This window comes from Rattus norvegicus, chromosome 15 (assembly GCF_036323735.1).
Source record: "Rattus norvegicus strain BN/NHsdMcwi chromosome 15, GRCr8, whole genome shotgun sequence".
Lineage (NCBI taxonomy): Eukaryota > Metazoa > Chordata > Mammalia > Rodentia > Muridae > Rattus > Rattus norvegicus.
In genome coordinates this window covers 70339249-70350145 of record NC_086033.1, presented here as the reverse complement: position 1 = coordinate 70350145, position 10897 = coordinate 70339249, and the positions used below count along the sequence as shown (strand labels likewise).

The 10897-nt window shown below is 39.4% G+C and overlaps 1 long non-coding RNA gene across 1 annotated transcript; it reads right to left on the bottom strand.

The window, feature by feature from the left end:
* Window positions 1-338: 338 nt before the first annotated feature.
* Window positions 339-4868, bottom strand: LOC120093128 (uncharacterized). The gene is made up of 3 exons (XR_005494430.2): window positions 4479-4868; window positions 2640-2688; window positions 339-1366 (listed from the first exon to the last, which is right to left on the bottom strand). It is a non-coding gene; the product is annotated as an uncharacterized LOC120093128 (long non-coding RNA).
* Window positions 4869-10897: the final 6029 nt, after the last annotated feature.

Here is a 10897-nt window from a genome sequence, read left to right as displayed (position 1 = left end):
TGCATGTCCACAGGGGGGGGGGAAAAGTATTTTCCTTTTAATATTAATAGCTCTAAAGTAGATCTCAAACAACATAATAATGCTTTCACAAAAAATTATTTGTGTTAGTTAGGTTTCATTCGCTGTGAAAACGATCATGACCTAGCCAGCTGAAGAGGAGGTCCAGAGTTATATAAGATACTAGGCTTTCTCAAAAGCCAGAAAACAACTTTTGTGCTTGTCTTCTGCATCAGTTTGTCTTTTAAGGCTCTTGCCCTGCTTGGGCTCCTTCTCCAACTTCTTCCAGTGATGGACTGCTACCTGGAAGAGTGAGAGAAATAAAGCCCATTCCTCCCCAAGTAACTTTTTAAAGGTCATGATTCTTATTCCAGCAATAGAACCCTAGGACAAATGGTTTTTGCAAAACACCCAGCTATCTGGTTTGAGCTCCTCTTTGGAACTATTAATTTTTAAAAGGTGATGCAGTCAGCATCCAACACAATCCCAGCGGATGGAAAGATGGACCTGCAAGATGGATTTAATTAGGGGAAAATATAAAATCCTATCCTTTATTCCAAACAGCAACTAAACTAATATAGATTCAGAGGCATTGCCTAGAAAGAGCATAAATAAAAAAGTCCCGAAGGATTAATTGACAGGGAGCTTGATATAAATCAGTACTGAACTGTGATTGCCAAAAGAGCTAATGTAATTCTTGGCTGCATTAATAGAATATTTTGTCCAGATCAAGGGAAATAATAATTCCATTCTAGTATGCCTCTATATCAAACCACATCTAAACCATACACTTCAAAAATGAACTAAGCTGGAGCACATTCAAAGGAGAATCACTAAACACATAAAGAGAACTGAAGTCATGTTATACAAAGATTAGTTTTTGAAGGAGTAGTTGTTTGTTAGAAACCTCCATAGCATTCTTGAACCTGGTTGAGCTGCGATGGTTAAATGACATTTTTTCCAATTGACTGCAGAAGATGCAATTTTGTTTCTGATTGAAAACATTGTGTAGTACCTTTAATTTCTCAAAGTAAGATGGTCAACATCACGAAAATCTCAATACCAGCAATCATTCAAAATTGATGAAGCTGTCGATCATCTTTAATTAGGAGTTAAGCTTCTGATCTATGTTAGATCAAAAGATTTTTCAGTTTATTTGAGACATAAATTTCTTAATAATCATAGAAAATGGGGTAGTTGATGAATAAATGTACTCAGGATGGTGGTGTAACTTAAATATATGACATGCCTACTGGGGTCAGTAGTTCCATTTTCAGAGGTTTGTTGAATCACTCTGAGATCAACTATTACTCCCATTCTGAAGATGGGAAAATGTGAAGGAAAGGAATTCGTTCACAGTCATGAATTCCTGAAAAAAAAAATACAGAATCCTATTATTGCAAGATTTTGTGCTCCAAACAGAAAACGTATGATTGACAAGACTTTTCAGTTTTGTATATTAAATAATTAAAAATCTGTCCTAAAGAGAGCTAAGCCAATTCTATCCAACCCCCAAGAAAAGATCTGTTTCAAGCTGACATTGTAGAGTTCACCTGCTTCGGACCTGTAACCTGCCTCACACCGCTTAGCAGGTTCTGTGTTTTAATCCACACCATGATTATTAATATATCATAGCAATGCATTGTAGAGAAATCTCTTATTCTCTGCTGCATTGAAGTTCTGCATGAACAATGAGATTTTCATGTAATCAAGTTTAGACAGTAGTGCCAAAGCACATTTACAATAAAGCATCACTTCAAGGAATTCCAAAATAATCAAAATATTAGTGGAAACACTCCTCTTTTGGTTAATATCCTTGGATGATTTGTTTAATGAGCAACAATGTTTAGCTCTTCTAAGTTTTTACCTTTAAATTTATTTACCCTGAGTTTCAAATTCTCCTAAGCCCCCCAAATCTTCTTTGGAAGAGAAAACAAAATGATATAAATGTCTTCCACAGTCCTGTACAAGGGCTTATCTTCTTACCTTGGTGAGCAAGTTGCCTACTTTCATCCTTCTGTCTGAGCTCTAGCCATGATGGCCCCAGGGCTGAATTTTATTTTAAACAACTACTTTAGAACTCTTCCACAACCTCAGAGGTCTTCCAGAAAGTTGGAATACTTCCAGAAAGTATGGCATCTACCCTAGGCATTGAGGAAAATACCATCCAAATAAAGTTTCTTTAACCACTAAAACAATGGCCTCTTTACCAGAATCCTTCATTTGCTTAATATTTTTCCTAAAAACTAAATTACCAAATTTGACATTGAACACATTCTATTCATTTTCTAGGAATTTTATTCACTCCTATATCCAGGGGTTAGAACAAATGAATGAGCAGTATATTATAGGGCACAAGTACTTTTAGATGTTTTTATCTCATATACATGAGAGTTGTCTGCATGTATAATTATGTATGTGCATGCCTGATGCTCATGGAGTTCAAAGGAGGACATGGGATTTCCTGATACTGGATGGTTATCAGTCACTCTGTGGGTTCTGAGAACCAGACGCAGATCCTTTGCAAGAGCAACATTCATTTTCTTCACTACTGGGCTATCTCCCAACACCTGAGAGAGAACCATGACATAAAGGTAATTAAAACATTCCACAGGTTTACATTTCCCATATAAACTTCTCACCTAACATGTAGACTCCTTGAAAACTTCCTATTCTGTTGTGATAATTTCTCTGAAATTTAAAGAAAATAATATAATTTAGATTTTTGCTACATACTTAAATAACCTCGTTTCATACTGTTGTGGTCTTTGTCTTACAAACATTGCCAAGAGAGTGTTCAAATCGTAATGCATATCTTAGTCTGAGGAGCACAGTCTTCCCACAGAATACAGAATGGAAAGAGTCGTCTCAGACACTGGCTTCTTTTCAAAATGTGTCTTCAGAAACATTTCTAGCAAGATAATTAATCGCACTTCAAAATTCCTCCACTAGTTTTCGTGCCTGTGCCAGGAGCCAAGGACAGGAATAAGCAAGTGTACCCAAAAGTCCGATCCAGGAAGGGATTCTGATTGGAACAAGTAAAGATTGTCACTGCTAGACTCCTGTATGCAACCGTAAGAGTATCATTCGGAATGTCAGATTGGCATTTGCTCATGGGATGGATCGTAAGTTGGGCTGGTTATTGGCTGGCTGTTCCCTCAGTCTCTGCTCCATCCACCGAGCCTGCACTTCTTGCAAACAGGATAAATTTGGGGTTGAAAGTTTTATACGTGGGTTGGTGTCCCTGTTGCTCTATTGAGGTTCCCGCCTGGCGACAGGAGGAGTTCTCTTCAGGTTCCATATCCGAAATGCTGTGAGTCACAGCTAAGGACATCTCCATTGATTCTTGGGTGCCTCCCTAATCCCAAGTCTCTGTCTTGTCCACCTTCAGAAGGAACTGCTCCCCAGTGCTGTTGACTCAGTCAACGCTGTTTCTAAGGCCGGAGGCTTCCTGGTCTTCTGTACCTGTTCCACTACAGAGGAAGAGAACGAGTGGGTGGTAGACTATGCCTTGGAAAGGAGACAAGTGCAGCTGCTGCCCACTGACCAGGAGGGTTTTACCCGCTCTTGAGAATGGCAATTTCACCTGACTCTGCAAACCATCAGACGCTGCTGCCCTCCCACTCACAACATGGATGGTTTCTTTATTGCCAAGTTCAAAAAAAAAAATTCCCAGTTCCCTTCCCCAGCCCCAAGCAGACAACTGTAGGCAGCAGCTACCCCTGAAGGATCAAGTCTCCCCAAAGACTGAGAACAGTAGTCAGCCCACCAAGAAAGCCCTCAGGCTGCAAAGGCAAAGCAGCAGTTGGGGAGAAAACAACATTCCAAGAAGCCAGTCCTGAAAATGAATGGCATCTCCAAAGGGCCAGGCTTATCCACTGAACCTTCTGTCCCAAAGACCCAAGTGTTTGCCAGGCCCAGGAGGGCAGTCAGTCTGATAGAAAAAAGCTGGAACAGACAGGAAACCAAAGGCTTAGCTGGGAAGCTAAGGGAAAAGCTGGGGACTAAAACCTAAGCACTCCAGGGAAGCAACATTCCCAAAGCAAAATCGAGGACTCGGAACGTGTGCTGTGCCTACTCCCTCTGAAATTTGTGCCACCTAAGACCTAAGGTCTTGCTTAGTCCGCTAGGAAAGACAAAAAGAGAAAGAAAGTAGAGCTGCAGTTATCAGAGTAGCCTGCCGAGAGAACTGCTTCCTTGAAAGAATATGCTGTCCCTAAGGGACACCCAGTCCCCACTGTTTCCTCCCACAATTCCACCAGGCTCCCACCGGCACAAAGGAGAAAACCTATGACAAAGGGCAGCAGACAGCCATTGCTGTCTTAAATGAACTTGGAAACTTAACTGCTGACTCATTGACATTGTCTCTGAGTGGGAACTTTTAGGTCCTTCTAGAAGGATAGCCTCCCCCTGTGCATACTTATGAAATTTAATATACATATTACCACTCCTAAAATAGATAAAGCTTCCTGAATACTTACGAAGGGACTACAGCTGGATAAAACACATTCGCATTAGTTATGTTGTTCTCAGATTGCGAACTGTATCCTCCAGAGCCTCTGAAATTCTAACAGTATTATCAAGACAGTAGGTCACAAACCATAAGTGTTTTAACCTGTATTGTGACCTAACAGGCAGCAGCTGTGAACCCTTAAATGTGTCTAAATTGTTGAGTACTATTGCTTGACATTGATTTACATCAGAGTACCCTTTGATTCTTTTGCTTCCCAGTGACTGTGGAAATCTACAGTATTTATTGGTGTCATTGCAGTAATAATATTTGATATGATCTTATAATAACAATTTATATGATTTTCAGCTCCCTAATTTTAAATCTCTCCTTTTAAATCACACTTTTAGATCTTCATCTAAAAATCCCATCTTCTCCAGTTAATTTCCTAGTCAATTAAGTCAGAGAAAGTAAATACTGAACAGTTACATAGTGTCAAGGCATATTGATATTAAATTGCATTTGTTTCTACAAGGAAACACTAGCACCATAATTTAAAATGCACACCAACTTTTGCTCATGAATTTGGTGTGTAATTTTTCTTGAATTTCAGACCATGCCTACAGGTTGATGATATTTGGGGGCTACTTCTAAATACAACAATAGTCTGAGGATTATTTTAAAAATATAGATATTTGCTGCTTCACGATTTGGAATGAGCTAGCCAGCCAGTTTTGTAATTCTAGACAATACAACCGAAACGGTATAGAAATGAAAGCCAATTGCAGCTGCTTAACAGCCACTGTCAGAGTGCCATGCGGCCAGCATAGATCCCCCTTCCCTGCATTAATGATGCTTGTACAGATGAATGCTACATGAGCAGCACAGGCAATAGATGCTGCATTTTGATAAGGTTTTAATGGACATGGACATCTTAACGAAGCTATAATGGGTGATAGCTTAAATTCAGTGTCTGCGAAAGCCTTTAATTAAGATTTATAAGGCCAGCTACCAAGAGCAAATATAAAATGATGGCTAGACATGGTGTAAAAAAAAAACCACAAGAGAAGATGACTGATGGTCCCTCTGGTTTATAACTAACCCTCGTTCTAACTTCAATGATTTACTGAAATTCCTAATCTACAGAATTTTGTAGCTGTCTCACATGAGAAAAAAATAGCAATGAGGCAGGGACCTCTCAGACTTAGCATGTTAATAAGAAAAGGCCCTTGGAAGGGGTGATGAATAGACAAGTATTTCAGTACCCCACTAGATTCTAATGACCAGAGATGACCATTCCCACCAACAATGCCAACAGTCCTAATCTCATGCTCTGGAATACCAGACTTCTTACCATTATCTTCTCCTGTCTAAAACTAGGTTGAAAAATGCCCACGTGGTCATCATGAAACAAACAAACAAACAACAAACAAAAACCCCAAGCATATGTTAATCTATTTTAGTGTCAAGATTGTTACACTTCTTCCTACAGTGCCCTATGGAGATGGCCATAGTAGCCACCAAAGAGCATTAACAGTGCACAATAGCTATGCTTTCTGTATTAGGGAGAAATTTCTATCTAGGACAAATGACAACAGGTTTACCCTCAATAGGACTCTACTGTTTGGAGATCTTTTGTTTCAAACAAGACTAGTACCCCACGTACTAGTAATAAAAAGACTGGAAGAACTGGAAATTATAGTACACTGAGAAAATTGCATGTTATAATTCTAATTATTTTCAGGTTTTGCTAAACATTTATTGTATACCTTAGAAGCAAAGGATCTCAGATTTTGAATGACTCTAACAGGTACCTGGTGAAAAAAGTTGTGCAGAAAATATTTCTGTATTTGCAGCTGGAGAGATGAAACAATGGTTAAGAACACTTATTCCTTGGGCAGAGGACCTGGGTCTAGGTTCCAGGATTCACAACGAATTGAAATTCAAGGTACAGAGTCTTACTCCTCTTCTGATCTCACTGGTCATGAGGTGCGTGTATGGTGCAATACATACAAATTCAGGTTAAACATTCATACACATAAATAAAACCAAAAGAAAGGGGTAAGAAACAATGAAATGGATGAAGGAAGCAAGCAAGGAAGGAAGGAAAAGAATACTTTTCTTTTTTTTTTATTATTATTAACTTGAGTATTTCTTATATACATTTCGAGTGTTATTCCCTTTCCCAGTTTCCGGGCAAATATCCCCCTCCCCCCTCCCCATTCTTATCGGTGTTCCCATCCCCAACCTCCCCCCATTGTCCCCCTCCCCCCAATAGTCTAGTTCACTGGGGGTTCAGTCTTAGCAGGACCCAGGGCTTCCCCTTCCACTGGTGCTCTTACTAGGATATTCATTGCTACCTATGAGGTCAGAGTCCACGGTCAGTCCGTGTATAGTCTTTAGGTAGTGGCTTAGTCACTGGAAGCTCTGGTTGCTTGGCATTGTTGTACATATGGGGTCTCGAGCCCCTTCAAGCTCTTCCAATTCTTTCTCTGATTCCTTCAACGGGGGTCCTATTCTCAGTTCAGTGGTTTGCTGCTGGCATTCGCCTCTGTATTTGCTGTATTCTGGCAGTGTCTCTCAGGAGCGATCTACATCCGGCTCCTGTCGGTCTGCACTTCTTTGCTTCATCCATCTTGTCTAATTGGATGGCTGTATATGCATGGGCCACATGTGGGGCAGACTCTGAATGGGTGTTCCTTCAGTCTCTGTTTTAATCTTTGCCTCTCTCTTCCCTGCCAAGGGTATTCTTGTTCCCCTTTTAAAGAAGGAGTGAACCATTCACATTTTGATCATCTGTCTTGAGTTTCATTTGTTCTAGGCATTTAGGGTAATTCAAGCATTTGGGCTAATAGCCACTTATCAGTGAGTGCATACCATGTATGTCATTCTGTGTTTGGGTTAGCTCACTCAGGATGATATTTTCCAGTTCCAGCCATTTGCCTACGAATTTCATAAACTCGTTGTTTTTGATAGCTGAGTAATATTCCATTGTGTAGATGTACCACATTTTCTGTATCCATTCCTCTGTTGAAGGGCATCTGGGTTCTTTCCAGCTTCTGGCTATTATAAATAAGGCTGCAATGAACATAGTGGAGCACGTGTCTTTTTTATATGTTGGGGCATCTTTTGGGTATATGCCCAAGAGAGGTATAGCTGGATCCTCAGGCAGTTCAATGTCCAATTTTCTGAGGATTCTCCAGACTGATTTCCAGAATGGTTGTACCAGTTTGCAACCCCACCAACAATGGAGGAGTGTTCCTCTGTCTCCGCATCCTCGCCAGCATCTGCTGTCCCCTGAGTTTTTGTTCTTAGCCATTCTCACTGGTGTGAGGTGAAATCTCAGGGTTGTTTTGATTTGCATTTCCCTTATGACTAAAGATGTTGAACATTTCTTTAGGTGTTTCTCAGCCATTCGGCATTCCTCAGCTGTGAATTCTTTGTTTAGCTCTGAGCCCCATTTTTTAATAGGGTTATTTGTTTCCCTGTGGTCTAACTTCTTGAGTTCTTTGTATATTTTGGATATAAGGCCTCTATCTGTTGTAGGATTGGTAAAGATCTTTTCCCAATCTGTTGGTTGCCGTTTTGTCCTAACCACAGTGTCCTTTGCCTTACAGAAGCTTTGCAGTTTTATGAGATCCCATTTGTCAATTCTTGATCTTAGAGCGTAAGCCATTGGTGTTTTGTTCAGGAAATTTTTTCCAGTGCCCATGTGTTCCAGATGCTTCCCTAGTTTTTCTTCTATTAGTTTGAGTGTGTCTGCTTTGATGTGGAGGTCCTTGATCCACTTGGACTTAAGCTTTGTACAGGGTGATAAGCATGGATCGATCTGCATTCTTCTACATGTTGACCTCCAGTTGAACCAGCACCATTTGCTGAAAATGCTATCTTTTTTCCATTGGATGGTTTTGGCTCCTTTGTCAAAAATCAAGTGACCATGTGTGTGTGGGTTCATTTCTGGGTCTTCAGTTCTATTCCATTGGTCTATCTGTCTGTCTCTGTACCAATACCATGCAGTTTTTATCACTATTGCTCTGTAATACTGCTTGAGTTCAGGGATAGTGATTCCCCCTGAAGTCCTTTCATTGTTGAGGATAGCTTTAGCTATCCTGGGTTTTTTGTTATTCCAGATGAATTTGCAAATTGTTCTGTCTAACTCTTTGAAGAATTGGATTGGTATTTTGATGGGGATTGCATTGAATCTGTAGATTGCTTTTGGTAAAATGGCCATTTTTACTATATTAATCCTGCCAATCCATGAGCATGGGAGATCTTTCCATCTTCTGAGGTCTTCTTCAATTTCCTTCTTCAGTGTCTTGAAGTTCTTATTGTACAGATCTTTTACTTGCTTTGTTAAAGTCACTCCGAGGTACTTTATATTATTTGGGTCTATTATGAAGGGTGTCGTTTCCCTAATTTCTTTCTCGGCTTGTTTCTCTTTTGTATAGAGGAAGGCAACTGATTTATTTGAGTTAATTTTATACCCAGCCACTTTGCTGAAGTTGTTTATCAGCTTTAGTAGTTCTCTGGTGGAACTTTTGGGATCACTTAAATATACTATCATATCATCTGCAAATAGTGATATTTTGACTTCTTCTTTTCCGATCTGTATCCCCTTGACATCCTTTTGTTGTCTGATTGCTCTGGCTAGAACTTCAAGAACTATATTGAATAAGTAGGGAGAGAGTGGACAGCCTTGTCTAGTCCCTGATTTTAGTGGGATTGCTTCAAGTTTCTCTCCATTTAGTTTAATGTTAGCAACTGGTTTGCTGTATATGACTTTTACTATGTTTAGGTATGGGCCTTGAATTCCTATTCTTTCCAGGACTTTTATCATGAAGGGGTGTTGAAGTTTGTCAAATGCTTTCTCAGCATCTAATGAAATGATCATGTGGTTCTGTTCTTTCAGTTTGTTTATATAATGGATCACGTTGATGGTTTTCCATATATTAAACCATCCCTGCATGCCTGGGATGAAGCCTACTTGATCATGGTGGATGATTGTTTTGATGTGCTCTTGGATTCGGTTTGCCAGAATTTTGTTGAGTATTTTTGCGTCGATATTCATAAGGGAAATTGGTCTGAAGTTCTCTTTCTTTGTTGTGTCTTTGTGTGGTTTAGGTATAAGAGTAATTGTGGCTTCGTAGAAGGAATTCGGTAGGGCTCCATCTGTTTCAATTTTGTGGAATAGTTTGGATAATATTGGTATGAGGTCTTCTATGAAGGTTTGATAGAATTCTGCACTAAACCCGTCTGGACCTGGGCTCTTTTTGGTTGGGAGACCTTTAATGACTGCTTCTATTTCCTTAGGAGTTATGGGGTTGTTTAACTGGTTTATCTGTTCCTGATTTAACTTCGATACCTGGTATCTGTCTAGGAAATTGTCCATTTCCTGAAGATTTTCAAGTTTTGTTGAATATAGGTTTTTGTAGTAAGATCTGATGATTTTTTGAATTTCCTCTGAATCTGTTGTTATGTCTCCCTTTTCATTTCTCATTTTGTTAATTTGGACGCACTCTCTGTGTCCTCTCGTTAGTCTGGCTAAGGGTTTATCTATCTTGTTGATTTTCTCAAAGAACCAACTTTTGGTTCTGTTGATTCTTTCTATGGTCCTTTTTGTTTCTACTTGGTTGATTTCAGCTCTGAGTTTGATTATTTCCTGCCTTCTACTCCTCCTGGGTGTATTTGCTTCTTTTTGTTCTAGAGCTTTTAGGTGTGCTGTCAAGCTGCTGACATTTACTCTTTCCTGTTTCTTTCTGCAGGCACTCAGCGCTATGTGTTTTCCTCTTAGCACAGCTTTCATTGTGTCCTATAAGTTTGGGTATTTTGTACCTTCATTTTCATTAAATTCTAAAAAGTTTTTAATTTCTTTCTTTATTTCTTCCTTGACCAGGTTATCATTGAGTAGAGCATTGTTCAATTTCCAAGTATATGTGGACATTCTTCCTTGATTGTTATTGAAGACCAGTTTTAGGCCGTGGTGGTCTGATAGCACGCATAGGATTATTTCTATCTTTCTGTACCTGTTGAGGCCCGTTTTTTGACCAATTATATGGTCAATTTTGGAGAAAGTACCATGAGGAGCTGAGAAGAAGGTATATCCTTTTGCTTTAGGATAGAATGTTCTATAAATATCCGTTAGGTCCATTTGGCTCATGACTTCTCTTAGTCTGTCTACATCTCTGTTTAATTTCTGTTTCCATGATCTGTCCATTGATGAGAGTGGGGTGTTGAAATCTCCCACTATTATTGTGTGAGGTCTAATGTGTGTTTTGAGCTTTAGTAAGGTTTCGTTTACATATGTACGTGCCCTTGTATTTGGGGCATAGATATTTAGGATTGAGAGTTCATCTTGGTGGATTTTTCCTTTGATGAATATGTAGTGTCCTTCCTTATCTTTTTTGATGACTTTTAGTTGAAAATTGATTTTATTTGATATTAGAATGGCTA